This window comes from Dasypus novemcinctus, chromosome 13 (assembly GCF_030445035.2).
Source record: "Dasypus novemcinctus isolate mDasNov1 chromosome 13, mDasNov1.1.hap2, whole genome shotgun sequence".
NCBI lineage: Eukaryota > Metazoa > Chordata > Mammalia > Cingulata > Dasypodidae > Dasypus > Dasypus novemcinctus.
The window spans coordinates 15,471,365-15,487,635 of NC_080685.1; the positions used below are offsets into that span (position 1 = coordinate 15,471,365).

Genomic DNA, 16,271 nt, shown 5'->3' on the forward strand with positions numbered 1-16,271 from the left:
ATGTTGGACCGTAGGAAATGCACTAGAAAAAAAAAAAAAAAGCTTTGGAATACAGGAGAGCCAAAGAAGCCATGTGTGCTTTATTGATGTCTTGAAAGCTAAATTTATAGAGACAAAAGGTGGGACGCACTCAAGATGCATTGTAAAACTAGTCTTCTAACATTAATATGAAATTTCCTAGATACCTCCAGGTTTTACTCTTTATTGATCAATGACTTGGCACACTTTTATGTGAAAGGAAATTGTGAAACTAATAGAGTCAGAGGGTAGAATATGCATAGACTTATTTTATGTTTAAAATAGTGATGCAGGTACAATAGAGTCACAGTTAATGTGTACTTAAATACATTTTGCTAGGGGTGGTCTGATGACTTGAGCCCATTGCCGTAAATATTTTAATAATTTTTTCACTATTAGAATCTTCTTTAACACTGTTTTCAAGAAACAGTATTCTAACTAGTTATAAGTTATATAACAGTTTTTCATTTAATAGAGTTAAAAGTAAACTAGGTTAACTTCTAATCAGTTTTTATTTTTGATCTAAAAATACTAAGGTCTCTTAGATTTAAAATATAATACAGTTTGCAGAAAACATGTTTTAAAATGTCAGAAGCTGTTTCCAAAGATAAACTTTAATGATTGCATTCAGACTTTTGATGTGACAGATGTCTTTTTTTATTTCCCAAAGGAGGAAAAAGTTAAGGGGAAAATATTAACTCCTTTTTGGATTCGTAGACTTTTAAGTCCCTCATTATTCAAAGTTGTTCTGCATGTGATTTATAGATGGTTTTATTTGGTTAGTGAAGAGTACTACTGTTTCTCTTCCTGATTCCTGAGAGTCTACGTGGAATCATTCAGAAAAATGTTGAGTCTCATGTAGGCCACTAGAAGTCCTGAGTCACCCTCATTTGCTTGCCTTTGTTCCTAGGGGGCAGTGTGAGGAGACAGGAAGGTACCAATGAATGGAGTACATATTTACCTCGTCATCATCTGAAGTTCTAGAAATGAGGAGGGTTTTTTTAACTCCATCAGTGCCACTGGTTAACCTAACAGCAATAGTGTTAAAAGCAGGTAAAAATGAAGGGTGTGACTTCCCAGATAATCGGTTGTCTAGAACTGTTGATAGCCTGCATTTTCCTCCATTATTAACCCTCAGTGTAATATAACAGGCACAAAATATAGACAAATAAGGCCATTTGTAAATTTCTTGTTAAGAGGTTGGGAGATGGGTAATGACTGGATTTATGGCTGATCTGTGGATTTCTCTATTAATCCCCAGGTAAATCCGTAATTGGTCAGGGATAGCCATAGTCTCCCTATTTACCATTAACAATGTATAGGAAATTTAATGGAGAACTTTTTAACTCATCAGTCTGTTACTTGTTCCTTCCCCATATCAATACAACTTGGCTTAAAATGCTTGATTTAAAAGTTTTCCTTGCTTTGCTAATTTGAGGTATAATTTATCATTAAAAACAAAGGATTGTAGACTGTGAAATTATATTTGCACTAGCTTTTATCACAGACTATTGTACATCTCTGCATGGCACTAAGCAGCATAAAACTATACAAGCTATAGAAAAGGTATTAAATCATTATTTAGAATGCTTTTTGTATCTAAAAAGTCGTTTTTCCATTTTGAATCTGCAGAACTATTGAGTAAAATTTCCAGATGAGAGCAACCCTATTAGAATGATGTAAACAGTTTCTTCTGTAACACAATTGTGAATGTTGCTCTGAAAAAATGTAGACTAGCCATTTAAAACTGACTAGCTCAAAATCATGATATACCAGTCATCAATACAAGTAAAAATAAGTATAAATTTATCAGTTATAGTACATTATCACAAAATGAACCAGGGAAATCGTCCAGGAGGGAAAGACAAGGTCTGGAGACCAGTTTCAGTGGTGAGCAGCAGCGCTGCACTGGCTTCGCGCTCCCGTTGGGATTAGAGTTAGGTGGCATAATCTGAGTGCCTCCTTCAGCGAGTCAGCCCTTGGTGCTGAGATAAGACATGGTATCCAGAAAGAACGTCACATTTAAATTTCTAGTTTGCATTTTGGGGAGATGGACTGTTCTGTGATCTATATACATCCCACCATTTAGCACTTTCACTGAGCAATTAGTATAAATTCATTCTGTATATTGTAACCCTTAGTAAACATGCAGGTGCCCATTAGGGACAGGCGCAGTGCACGACAAACAAGCTATGGTGCCCCACTCCGCGACCAACTTCGTAAGTAAATTTTTAGGTCATTGCAAATTTCTTAGCCTTTTAAAAAACGTCTTTACTATGACAGTTCAAACTCACCGTATTTTGAACTGTGTAAGTGGCTAATGCCTCTGAGGGGGGAGAGGATCCAGGGACAACATTTCACCTGAATTAAGGACCTGAATTTATTTCTTTAATGTGCGAAGTTTATTAAAAGTGAACTTCAAATTATTGAACTTTACCTTCTTTTAAGATTTAAAATATTTGCTCTGCTAGAAAGAGAGCTGCAGAAAAGTACCATGTAGCAGTAGGGATTGTCTCGTTCTGAATCAATCAGCATTTACCCACAGCCTTAGCCTGGCGTTCAAGTTCCCCAGAGCCTCAAAGACTGGGCGAGTGGAGTGAGCTGCAAACCAGAAAAGGGCTGCTTGGTGCCTTAACCCGGGCTAAAAGCCTTTTACCCCATTTTGTTCCTTTTCCCTGCAAAGAGCAATTCAATTAGCTCTTTGGGGTGATAAAAGATAAAGATTTATTGTTCCCCGTATACAATTGAAATCAGAATTTCACAGGAGGGTCACAGTCATTAGAGAAGTTTTGGAACACTGTTCTCTTAATAAGCGCCACATGGGCTGTTGCTGTTATTATTTAACACATACTAAGTAGGCACATCATTTGAAGCTTTAAACAGCAGAATGCAGGCCCCAGCTTTTGTGGAGCTTAAAATCAGTGCCACAGGCAGGGACTGGCACCGCATGCTTGGTTACGAGTACCCAGTACCGTATTCACAAAAGTTAACCAGCAGTTGGTTTCCTCCCAGGAGATTAGCAAATAAGAGTTAAGTTTTTCCATAGAGATTCGAGCCTCTTTCTAGAACTCTCTGGAGGCACGGGCAGGTTCTGACATAGGAACCCACCAGTCCAAGCTGCTTTCGCACCGGTAAGCCCCTTATGCCCAGACTCAGCTTAGGCAGCCGTGGTGCGTGAAGGGGCCGCGGGACCCCATTAGCTTCACAGAAACCGGTTTAAAAACTCGGGGCTGGGTCCAAAATTGTCAAATTGTAGCTTTTCCTGTTATTATTCCGAACGGCGTGATTTTTTAAAAACACTTACTACCAAATCCTCCTAGGGCCAAGATGAAGGACGGGAGGGGGCTCCCTCACCCCGCAGCCGCCCGCGTACACACCTCTCGCCCTCGCGGAGGCCGGGCCGCGGCTGCCAGTGTGGCCCGCTGACTCACCCCGCGCCAGTATTTATTTATTCTCCAACTTTTGCCCGGGCCCGCACCCGCCGGAACCCCCGCCCCGGCCCCGGGGAAGCGCCGCGTCCCCTCCGCTGCCCGCGCCGCCGCCCTGAGCGCGCGGGAGCCGCGGGGACCCACGGCCCGGGCAGCAGGTGGCCGCGGCGGCCCAGCCCGGGGCGGGGGAGGCGGCGGCGCGGAGGCCCCCGGCCGGAAGTGGCCTCGGCGCGCGGGGCCTGCCTCCGCGAGCGCGCCCCGCAGGCCCCGCCGCCCGCCAGCTGCCGCGGCTATAATTAGCGGGGGGCCGCGGCCCCGCGCAGCCGCACCCCCCAGCGCCTCCCGCCCGGCGTGCCCGGGGAGGAATGTGCGAGGGTGCGCAGCAGCCCGGCCTGCGCCGCTCCATCCGCGCGGGCTGCCCGGCGCTGAACCAAATAAAGTAAAAGGTCTGGCTCCGGCCGGCCGAGCGGGCAGGGGACGTGCTCCCCGGCCCAGGGGGGTAGCGAGCCCTCCGTGGCCCGGAAAAGATCAAATGCGCGTCAGCAACTGCCGTGGCTGCCGCCTGGAAGGGTACTGAGGTGGATTTGCAAACTTGGAGATGGCACATGACAAGAGGTGTCCCAAATGTCACTCCCTTTTTGGAAATCGCGGTGCTGACTTTTTTTTTTTAAGGCGAGTGTTCCCTGCCGGTGGAGTAAACACACGTAAGAGGGCTCTGTTAGCCGAAAGCGCGCTGGTGCACGGTGCGTGGTAATAAGCACTTATTTGTTAAACAAATCTCAGGGCCTGTCTATGGGTATTACACCAAGTCACATAAAGTATTTTTTTAAATGTCTAAAAGGGAGTTGACTCTTTATCGAAGACGCTTATATTTGATCTAGAAGAAAAACATGTTTTTCTCTGATCTTAGTACTTTTGGGCACTTGAGTTGTCACCCAGCGAATTCTAATTTTTATCAATTATTCAACTTAATATTCTGCAGTGATATCTCCAAAAAGTAAACAGAATGCCCGCCCCCCCCCCCATCCCACATCTTCTAAGAAAATATTAAAATGACTCATAGCCACAGGTCTTGGAATGGGGGGGGCCTGCTCTCACATGCAGGAACTTCACCGTGAATTGTGTTGTATAATAGTTTAAATTATTACTTAAAAGTCATCTTGGTAGATTGATGGGGAGGCCAGAAAAATAAAGTCTTTCTGGAGGCTTGAGAATACTTAGACACAATCTTGCTGACATGTTTTTCTTTCCAGATAATAGGTGCTTGAGATGGAAATCTCACAAAACAGTCTGCTCCTTATATATTGTATCGAGGAACATGGAAGCCTCTTCGGATGGAGATGTGATTCCTATGACGTTCTTTTTGCTCTTTCCCTGTTTGTCTTGACCTAGCAGCGCTGTTGTTAGGCCTGCTCTCTCCTTTTACAGAGCTCCTTGAGAGAGATCTGTGCTGTGAGTTACAAATTCAAGTTTTTATGAAAGCACACCTCAGAATTGTCCAAATTTCCCAAATACACAAAACCAAAAACTAAAGGTTTGATAATCTCCGGATGTTTGGGGGCCTTATGTGGCCATTGAAGGTAATTCCATTAATGTTTGTGTCTGTTTCACAAAATTTTTTTTAAAGAAACAGACATTTCTTTTACCATATACTTCCCTCAGAGGGTTAGTCCCAATAAACAAAATTGGGCAATCACTATGACAGGTTTTTAGATTTTCATATGTCAACCAGAACTAACAAAGCATCGGGTGTATATCAGTTATTAGGTACTTGGGCGCACCGGTCATAAAATAAGGACTCTGGGTTCTATGAAAGGGGTCATAGCAAACAACTTTGAAACAGTGGAGAAGAGGGGCTCCCCCTGCTGTCATCAAAGAAATGGCATCGTGTCTCAGGCCCCCACTGGGTGTCAAGTACAGAACCAGATGATTTGTGAAGTTTATTATCCTCTTGAGGGGTATAGAATTCCACCGGAAATAAAAATGCAGACTGCAGATGCAGAAAATAAATATTTTTTATTTTGAAGAAGCTCTCTGCTCAGATACATTTAGTAATGAGTCAGCTTACCTATAACCCCACCAAATAGTCTACCTCAGTCCATTTATGGCTTAAAAGCAAGGATGAAAATGTCTGTCTGATTGGTGGCAGGTGGGGAGGGTGTGCGTGAGACAATATATTCCAGCATATTCAGCTTTTTCAAAGCTCTATTTCAATAATGAATCGATAAAAATGATGTATGATGAAAAAGAAGAAACACCACCGTTGAGCTCGGACCTCAGTAAAAGCGTTGGATTTGTAGAGAACGGTTTTATTTTCTTGTGAATCTCGCTTTTCCACACGGGGGTCACTGGATCCCTATGTAAGTTGACAGAGGTCATACGCACTTGAGCTTGAAAGCCACAAATGTGCAGCACTGGGAAGGACTTATCCCAAGGTCCCCAAGACAAGTGTCGATTGAGCCACATCCCAGTCCAGGTGGCCAGACTGAAATCAGGAATCTGTCACCTGCACCGTGTTTCCTGAGGTTGGAGGACTTCGATCGCCTTGGGTTAAAACGCTCCATGGAGGAGCTGAATCATGAGCAGTTACGAAGAAAAAGAGATAACATGTACAAAATCAAGAAATTAGAGCAGAAAAAAATTACAGGAGGAGGACCGTCACATCTGGTCCTGTCATTCCTTCACTCGTTGGCTCACCTATTCACTCCCTCCACAAATCTCTCTGATGGGAAAGAATGTGGGCCCTGGGCTGGGACTGCCGGAGAGTAAATTCCAGCTCCACGTCTCTCTAATCTTACTGTTTAGCCTCGTGATCTCTATTTAATTATCTGTGAAATGGATTAAGGATAGCATTTACCTTATGGAGTTGTTGAGGGGATGAATTGACAGAGGCATGTAACCTGCATACCATAAAGTCTGGCGCACAATTAGATCTTGTTAAATTCAGGTACGTTGCCCTGCAGTACTGGGCTGAGGGCTGGAGTGAGATAGTTGTGAAAAAATCGTTTCTTTGGTTGGCTTCCAGAAGCCACGTTCTTGGTTCCCACCTCTTTGACCACCCCTGGTCAGACTCCTTCACGGCTCCCTCCTCACCTCACTGACCTCCACTTGCTGGAGTGCCTCAGGGCTCATTCCTCAGCCCATCCCCTTTTCCCTGTCTCTGCTTACTCCCTAGTCATTGCACCCAGAATTGTAGTTTTAAAATAATATGCTGACCCTCAAATTTCTCTCTCTAGCCTAGACCTCTTTCCATGAACACTTGGCTTGTACATCTAGCCTACTCAACAGCTTCCCCTGAATACCTAATTGGCAGCTCAAACATAATATACCCCCAAACTGAACTCCTGCCCCCCACAATCTCCTTCTCTCCGTCTTTCCCATCTTACTAAATCGCGGCTCCATCTTCTTGTTGCTCAGGCCGTAGGCCTTCAAGGGCCTTTGACTTTGGCTTCTTCTCACACACCTTCCAGCCAGTTGGTCGGCCAGTCCTCTTGGCGCCACCTTCAAAATCAACTCAGAATCTGACCATCTCTTACCACCTGGTTAGAGCCACTGTCATCTCTTGTCTCGTGTATGGCAGAAGCTCCCTAACTGTGCTTCCAGTTTCTGCCCTTGCCCCCTACGGTTTATTCTCAACTCAGCAACCAGAACCCACCCTCAAAACATTGATTGAATCTTCTGTCTCCTCCACTCCAATCCCGCCTCTGGTTCCTCTCTCGCTCAGAGGCCACTGTGAAGTCCCTACGATGGTCACGGGACCTCCTCCCTCTTAGAGCGTCCTAGCCATGCTTCCAGCCTCAGCCTCGCTGACACATGTGTCCTTGGCCTTCCTGAGCGTGCTCCTGGCTCTGCCGGAAACGCTCTTTCCCCAGGCCTCTGCCCCGGAGCACATTTCCTCTAGGTCCCTGCTCCATGGTACTCTTATCAGGAGGTCATTCCTGCTGTCACCAATAACCACAAGTCTAGTGGCTTAATGCAACACTATTGTGTGATAGTTCTGATCCTGTCGTTCTAGACTGAAATCTAATATCGAGGTGCTGTCAGGACCATGTCCCTCCAGGAGGGAGCAGGGGAGAGTCTATTTCTTGACTTTCTCAGCTTCTAGAGGCTGCCTGCATCCCTTGGCTCACAGTCCCCTCCTCGAGTCACTCCAGTCTCTGGCTTCCTTCGTCACAGCTCCTCCTGCTTCCTTTGAATCCTCTTGATTGTATCACATTGGGCCCAGCTCCGTAATCCAGAATCATCTCATCTCAAAATCCTTAACTTAACCGTGCATTTAAAGCCTCCTTCGCCACTAACCTAACGCGTTCACAGGTTCCAGGGATGAGGTCACGGGCGCCTCTGGAGGGCCCTTAGGCAGCCTACCAGATGCCCTATAAAGGGGAACTGCACCAATCTATCCCAGACTCGGTAGTCACCGTTCCTATTTTATTTTTCTACCTAGCATTTGCCCCCTCTGACATTGTATCCGTTTACTTGTTTATAAATTTTTGCACCCCCCGCATCCCAATCCCTGAATGCCGCAGAGTATAAACTCTAAAAGGCAGGGCAAAGCACCCCCAGGGTTGTAATAATGGGCTGCGTGTTGAACTTTCTCAGTAAATATTGTTAAGGGGGAAGATTCCGTTTCTAATCTCAATGAGAGAAGTATGGGGAAAAAGAAGAAATAACAGGAAAAGAGCCATGATAGATGCCTTCGTATGATTCAGTGGAAACACAGTCAGTCTCTAGCTGGAGAGAGAAAGCTGGACACAGGTCCCTAAGCAGGGCCCGTCGGGAACAGGGGGAGAAGCAGAGCTACGCTCGTGTCTGCTGCATCTTGGTATGTCAGACAAGCACCGTTACCCTACAGGTGCTGTAGGAAAGCGGGGCCAAGCTGGCGGACTCAGATAAGAAAAACTGGAAGGATACAGTCGGGGGGCACATGCTAAATAATCACCCCAGAGTCCGAATCAGAAGGAATCGGAAGGGGAATGTACCCTGGGATGCTTTGTAAGTCAAAGCTCTAGGAGGACTCACTGGAAACAGGTGGGACACAGGTTCCGCTGGGGGGTGGGCTCAGCACATAGAAGTGGGCCCACAGCGGCAGTAACCCTGGCTTCAGATTGTTGAGCCACAATTGGGTGTCCCCACTGTCACTCTGCTCTTCCACCTTCTGGCATGGGAGGTTAAAGAAGGTGGCAGAAGAGGTATGATTCACCTAACAGCTCCTCAGGTGGTCTTAGAAGACGGTTAGCAGCGGGTCACAGCAGCAGGTCTTTCCTCGTCAGATTCTGGTCGGTGGAGGTAGAAGAGCATCATGGCAAATAGCCCAACTGCCTCGATTTAAATCCTGGACACACACACCCTCAACACACACACTTAAATTAGCCATGTGTCGTGGGTTGAGTTGTGCCTCAACCAAAAAGATATGTTCAAGTCCTAACCTCTGGTACCTGTAAAAATGACCTTCTGTGGAAACGGGGTCTTTACAGATGTCATCAAGCTAAGGTGAGGTCATACTGGATTAGGGTGAGTCCTAATCTGATGGCAGGAATCCTTATAAGAAAAGGCAAAATTGGACACGGTGACATAAAAGGGATAAGGCCATGTGGTGGCGGAGGAGGCAGAGCCTGGAGAAATGCACCTACAAGCCACGGACATCAAGGACTGCTGGGACCCACCAGAAGCTGGGAGAAAGGCATGGAGCAGGTTCTCCCTGAGAGCCTCCAGAAGGACCCCATTTGTCAACACCTCAATTTCAGCCTTCTAGCCTCCCAAACTGTGGGAGAATAAATTTTGTTATTTTCAGCCACCCAATGTGTGGTCCTTTGTGATGGCAGCCCCAGGAAGCTAATGCCCTGTGTGTCTTTGGGTACGTACTTACTTGATGTCTCTGAACTTCAGTCTCCTCATCTGTGCAATGGGAATAATTACAGCACCTATCCCTGAAGATTATTGTGAGGGCTAAATGAATAATCTGTGAAGTCACTTTGAGAATGTTGCCTAACAAAGTAGGGTCTTAATCTAAAGCAGGAAGCTTCAGGGGGCTGGGTGGAAGACTTAACCTCACTCACTCGTCCCTACTCGGGTCTACTCTACTGGTGTATCTCTCTGATATCCCTCCTTTCAGTGCCTTTTGAAGTACTCCCCTATTCAGGGCTCTCTATCCAAACCACACTCCTTGCTACTTGGAACCTTCCATCATCACTACCATCCCTTCTCCTGGGAAAGGATTCCCAATCCAAACTCTGCCCTCAGGATTCAGTTGCAAATCTATATGGTTCTCCTCTGCCCAGGCTTTGACCACCTCTACCATGGGGAGCTCTGGTCCTTCTTTGGCCCTGGGGAGAAGACAAAGGAAGGCCACCACATACTAGGAGCTGGGGAGGTTGGTTTGGAGAAGTCTGAGGATGGTTCAGTCTGGTCTCCCTATACATACCAGCAAAGGTTAGGGCCAGTGTAGCAGTTTGATATGGTTATGAATTCCAAAAATAGTTTTGGATTATGTTTGTAATCTGGCTTATACCTGGGCCTGATTGAGTTATGATTAGGGCTTTAATTGGGTCACATCATTAGGGTATTGAGTCCCCGCCCCTTGGTGGGTGGGGACTCACAGATAAAAGGCATGGCAAAGGACAGTTGCAGATTTTCTGATGTTGGAGTTTTAATGTTGGAGTTTGATCCTGAAGACTTAAGCTAGAGCCCTGGGAAGTAAACTCACAGAGGAAAGAGAAGCCAGCCCCAGGAAGAAAGGAACCTTGAACCCAGAGAAAAACAAGTCCCAGGAACATAGGAACCCAGGAAGTCTGGACCCTGGCAGGCGTCAGCAGCCGTCTTGCTCCAAATAGACTTTGGTGAGGGAAGTAACTTATGCTTTATGGCCTGGTATCTGTAAGCTCCTACCCCAAATAAATAACCTTTAAAAAAAGCAACCCATTTCTGGTATTTGACTGACTAATACAGCCAGTTTTATTCTAACTTAACTATGCATATACCTCACCACAGGTATGGAGATAATAATGCTGACATTATAGGATTGTGAATATGAAAATGTACTGTGAAGTAGTGTAAAATGCTGACTTTTACTTTTGACTGGGGATTTCACTACCTAACCAGAGAATCTTTACCTTAGTGATGAGGTACTTAGTTACTTCCTTTTATATATAATTTTAAAAATATCAAGACCTAGACCAATATCTGGAAAACTCCAGTGATGTACTTTTTTCTAACCAGAGAGATATCCATTTCTTTCAATCCTTATTTCCCATAGCAAGGTTATTTATCCAAGATTGTTCTTCCAAAGCCCACGCTCATTAAGGTAATAGCCCTACCTGGGAGCTGGTCTTCATGGCTTTGATGATGTAGAAGTCGCTGTGTCCCGTTTCTACACTGCCTCGTAGAAATGCTTTGCTCAGGTTTGCTGCGGGCCAACAGCAGGAGCCAGGAGGTCAAAGATGCCTGGGAGAGCCTGACAGGTGGGCAGCCCTTCCTTCCGGTTCCCATAGGAAGGCCCCAGGAGACAAAGACATTCTGAATACAGAAATCTAAGGAGGTTGATTCCTTCGGGCAGATCCAACAAGAGAGTAGAAGCCCTTGTGCTACTAAAATACTTACCGTGTTGAATAGGGAGCCAATACAAATAAGAAAGTCTCATTTCATTGTGTGCTGAAGATACAATGTGGGATTGTTAATGCGGGGCACCTCACTTACCTTGAGCCATAATAAAGTATTCATAAAATACAGTGGAGGTGTTGGGAAGCAACACTCACTCTCTTGGGACACAGCGACTAAGGAGACTGCATAGCAGAAGTGATGATGGAAAGTCGAAGCCTAGAAGTCTCTACACTGGGCTCCCAGATTCCACAACAAAGGCTGACATCTACCCCACCTTCCAAACCAATCCAGGCATGAAGAGGACCTTCGATTGCTTCTCCTCGTCCCAGAAGCACCTTGCACCACTGAGTTCCCAAGTGACTTCCTGTCTCTTTCCCTGTCCAAGCAAAGGACCCTTGCCCCTAGAGAAGGCTTCTGGGTAGCGCCAAGGCCACCAGGGCACAGCGCTCAGCTACTCCCTCAGTACATTTCTTGACCCATGTTGACCACATGTTGATCCCTACCCCTAAGCTCTATCCGCTTGCTCTGCCCACCACCTTGGGTTCCCTTTAGGACTGGAGACCTACCTTGAGTTCTCGTCCAGGGGTGAGGACCCTGTTGCCTGGTTTCCTTCCCAGTATCTCCTCCATGATGGCTTTATACCCTGGGTTCCCTGTCATCACGCTATGCCCGCCTATTGAGACTCTGCTACCTCATCTTGGACTCCATGGTGCCAGCCACTTGCTCAACTGAGACTCTTGGAGCCGAAGGAAGCTGCACCTTACCGTTACCCCAGAATGCAGACTTGGCCACCAAATCAGTCAAACCAGTGCCTGTCCCATCCTATCCCATTCCAGTGGACAAGTCTTGTGGCACTTTCCAAATTTTCTTTTCCTCCTTCTCTAGACTTCCCAGACCAAGATGCCGCCACCAAAAATGATGATTTCCAATGCAAAGTGACAGAAAATCCTATTCAAACAGGCTTCACTTCTAAAGGGAACTTATTGGCTCTTGGACTCAGAAAGTCTGCAGACAGGTCAGGCTTGGAGTCTGACTCACTTCAGGTTTAATCTTCATCTTTGATGTTATCTTCAGCCAGGCTTCCCTCCTGATCACAAGATAGCGGGCCTGCTTCCCCATTCACATGCAAGGGGAAAGAGAACATCCCTTCCATAAGGTGGGCCGGGGCCTGAGCTGCTCTCTTACTCCTGAAACAACCCTTGTGGCCAAGGGAATACGTTGATTGGATCCATCCACACTCAACCCAGCAGCCGGGGCTGACTGGCATCTAGTTAGGAGGCTCCTGTGGAGTCTGGGGTAGGAACAATCCCGCCAGCAGGCGTGGCCGTTAGACAATGGCAGGTGTGGACTGGAGGCTGTGCTTCGCTGCAGACCCCGAAGCAGGCTTGCAGCACTGCCCCAATGCAGGGGCTCGACTCAGCACTGCAGCCCTGTGAATGGGGCTGCTGGAGGGGCCTGGCAGGAGGCTTGCTCCCCACCTGAATGGCCAGGCAGCCTTGGCCCGAGCGTGCAGGAGGGGCTGGTGTTTGGAAGAGCGTGCTGGCTTCAACCTCCTTGTCCTTGAGATGCTTGCCCCTTCTACCAGGGAGGGCCTGTCGCCTCAACAAGACCAAACAAACTCACAGCAGCCGGCTTCACAACTATGGAATGTGGCACGTCACTGGGAGCTCCTCGAAGCGTTTTCGAGTCCCCCAAAGAGAGTGATTCATGCCGTTCCGACTTGGGGTGACTTGGCAGGGAGAAAGAATGAAGGAGGAAGGTGTCTTGGAGACTTGTCGGCACAGCCCAGGGCGGGGGTGTGGGGGTTGGTCCTTCAATTGGGATCTGTAATTTGTTTTTGTTTAAAAAAATAAATTAAAAAACCCACACTGAGCTGGCAGGACTCATACCTTAACAAGCTGGAAACTGCCTCCTCCACCCTTTCCCTCGTTCCCTGCTGCCATTGCGGGCTCTGGCACAGGCACGTCACGTAGGATGCCAGGGGACACACTGACGGCTGGTGCCCAGTGTTGCCCTCCACGGGGTGCCAGCGTGCTGGTCAGCCAGGCCTGGTCATCCCCACATGGCCTTCCTGTCAGTCAGCTGGACAAGTAGAGGCTTGGACTTACCTGAGCAGACATGCATCAGTGTTGCACAGAAGGGGCCGGCATCTACCTCGTACCTGAGGAAGACAGTAGGAAAGAATCAACAGAGCTTTTCGATCGACTGAACAGCATTCTGAGCTAGAGAAGGAGGCATTTGGGGGAAGGCATTTGGGTGCTGCTACATGAACAGGCTCACAATTCTAAGTTGTGCAGGGTGAAAATGACCAGGCGGGCTACTCTAGCCTGCTTTGTGGTTTACAAAGCCTTTTCGCCTATCTTAGGTCAAAGTAGCAACCCCTTTACAGAACAGCACACTGAGGCCAGAAACTTCAAATGACTTGCTTCAAGTTCTGCCATTACTAAGGGAAGTCTGTACTTAAGTCCAGATCTTCTAACTCTACAGCAAATTTTTTTTTGTCATTTTTTGGATATTTGAGTATCAATATAGTCCCTATTAAAGCATGGAATATTAGTATCATGGAATGGATTATACAAATCCTCCAAACCCTTTGTTTCCCATTCTTTATGCTTAGTTTGCTCATGTAGGAGTCACATGTTATTGTTTTCCTTATTCTCCCAATTTAATCAGGAAAACAAGCCCCAAGAGCTAAAATGATTAGCCTGGGATCATTAGAAGAGGAAAGAATTTATATTCACAGTGACTGTATTTCTAGTGCATTGATTAGGCAATTTTGCTTTTATGAATCAATTGTGGTGAATGCTATGCTGGATAAAACGTGGAATTGCAATCACAAAGAAAACAAACGATTAGCTTTCAAATCCATACTATCCATGTATGTATCTGGATAGTCTATGGGATGTTTCTGATTCCCTCTTCTTGATGTTTCTTTAGGTTTCCTTGAAGGGCATTATGCAGGTGCCTCAGTTCTGTTGCAATTTGACAATATGCAGTTTCCTGGCATGTGACATTATCATTTAACTTTTATTGACAGCCCAGCCATAGTTGCATGTTGCCATTCAAAGAAAACAATAGCATGCGTTAGGCGGAGATATCAATAAACATGCATACAGTGAATCTGCAACTCCAATCCAGACAACAAGATGTTTAAAAATATATATATGTATATATATGTGCCTGTAGAGATTTTAATAACATATACACCAGCAATCTCATCCCTTATTAACGTGGTATATTTTTCATAGGGTAAATAGAGGTCATTTCTTAAATTGCACATTTTACACTGATTAATCTCCGTAGATTACCTCTTGCTATTGCAAGTATGATAATTTCCAAGAATTGCAATTAATAATCATGGAACTTTATTTCTTAAGAGGATGTTTTAAAAGCTAAATAATCACTTTTAGGAGGACCCTGGAAGATTGGGTAGGGGAGAAGAGAGGTGGATGAAAAAGGAGAAAACAGAGAAAAGCATAATGATAGATATAGTGCATAGAAGATTAAAAATTGAAAAGGCCAGGCTGTAGGAATTAAGAACAAAGAAAAAGGTAATTTACTTAAGTACTATGGGATTTTATGGACTCCAGATACCAGAAGATTCATAAATCATTTCATTCAGCAAACATCTATTGAGTTCATCCTGTATTGTGAGGCATTGGAGATTTTAGAGGGTTTTTTTTTAATTTTTATTTTTTCTTTTAAGATCCAGCAGTCTTGCTGCTTACAGAAAAGGGACAGGACCACAAGAGGGAGAGATATTTGATGAACACAAAGAAAAAGGAGAGAGAGAAGAAAAAAGAAAAAAGGCAGAAACAAACAGCTAATACAAACAAAATCCCCACTGCAAGCCTACTTTTTTCCAAATAAAAATATGTATAATATTTCTTAATGAACACTTTCTTAGTTTTCCCTGAGCAAAGATGAGTCAATTGACAAGTACAAGCATAATGTGCAATTTCTTTAAGTTCTTCCCTCTGGCTGGTGCTTTGAGGAATACGAGATAAATAAGGCTCAGAACCTGTTTTCAAAGCGCCTAGAGTCAATTTGGAAATTTCAAGCTAATGCAAAATATACAAGCAGGTGCAGGGTGCCATGATTCAGGCTATGGGTGCCTAGGAGTTGAAAGAAGGGAGAGGGCTGAGCAAGAGCAGAAGGGAAAGGAAGGGCTTCCTGGAGGCGGTGGACCCATGTGAGGGCTCAGAGGCTTATCGTGAGGTGAAGGAGAAATTAGCACCATCAATTTTGATGACCACAAAGAAGAGACTGCAACACCTACAACTGGAGGATAATTACTAGGGGGTAGGGGGAAATTAAGGTGAAATATAGGGGCTAAGGTGGGTCTTCAGGGGCCCAGAACTTCATGCATGAGGAGGGACCAGGAATCCGGGGATGATGGTGATGACAGCAGCCTGTGAAGAAGTCCATCTTGGCAGAGGTCACTATGATGATATCAACACAGAGGGCGTAGAGCTAGGCAAGCTGCTGGCCGGCCGTTTGACTCATCTAGACCTGAGGAAATGGACCAGGATGGCAGCAAAGAAGGAGGAGCTAGGAGAGAAGATATTGCAAAGGAGTAATGGTTGAGACTTGGAGACTGGCCAGATTTAGGACATGAATAAGAAGGGTGTGTCAAAGATGACTCCGAGGTTGCAAATGTGGGCCATTTATGAGAACTGGAGCAGGGCTGGTCATGGGAGAAGAGTATAAGTACCTAGATAAGTGAATAAAAATAACTTGAGGTTAAACCAGGACGTGCCTCAGCACAAAAAAATAAAATAAGAACTTCCTCCCCTCCCTTCCCTGCTCCCACCCCCAGAGTTAGATGAGGATGGTAGTAGGTGATGCAAAAGAACATCAGACAGGAAACAAGCAAGGCTATGGAGGCGCTGAGACAGACTGAGCTGAGCTGGGGCCAAGAAGTTTTTGGACAAGGAGATCAGGGCCTCCAGATTGATGCATACAAGAGGAACAGAGCAGTTTGTGGCCAGGAGCCCAAAAAAGTCTTCAGGGCACTCAGGACATGTGTATGGAAGAAGTGTCCTTTGGTCATTTGCTCTGTCAACCCATTTTTAGCACTCATGTTGCTCAAACTCCACCTGTTCATTCACTCGTCCACTAACTCACTCATTCAATGTGCACGACTTGATCATTCATATGTCCACTGGCTAAGAAAAAAGGAATGAGACATGGCCCATGTCCTCGAGAGGCCCTCAGTCCACTAGGAAA

The 16,271-nt window shown here is 45.8% G+C and overlaps 1 long non-coding RNA gene across 1 annotated transcript; it reads left to right on the forward strand.

Annotated features, from left to right (window-relative positions):
- Positions 1–2,872: 2,872 nt before the first annotated feature.
- Positions 2,873–15,761, forward strand: LOC131280859 (uncharacterized). Its single transcript, XR_009188509.1, has 2 exons — positions 2,873–3,149; positions 4,700–15,761. It is a non-coding gene; the product is annotated as an uncharacterized lncRNA (long non-coding RNA).
- Positions 15,762–16,271: the final 510 nt, after the last annotated feature.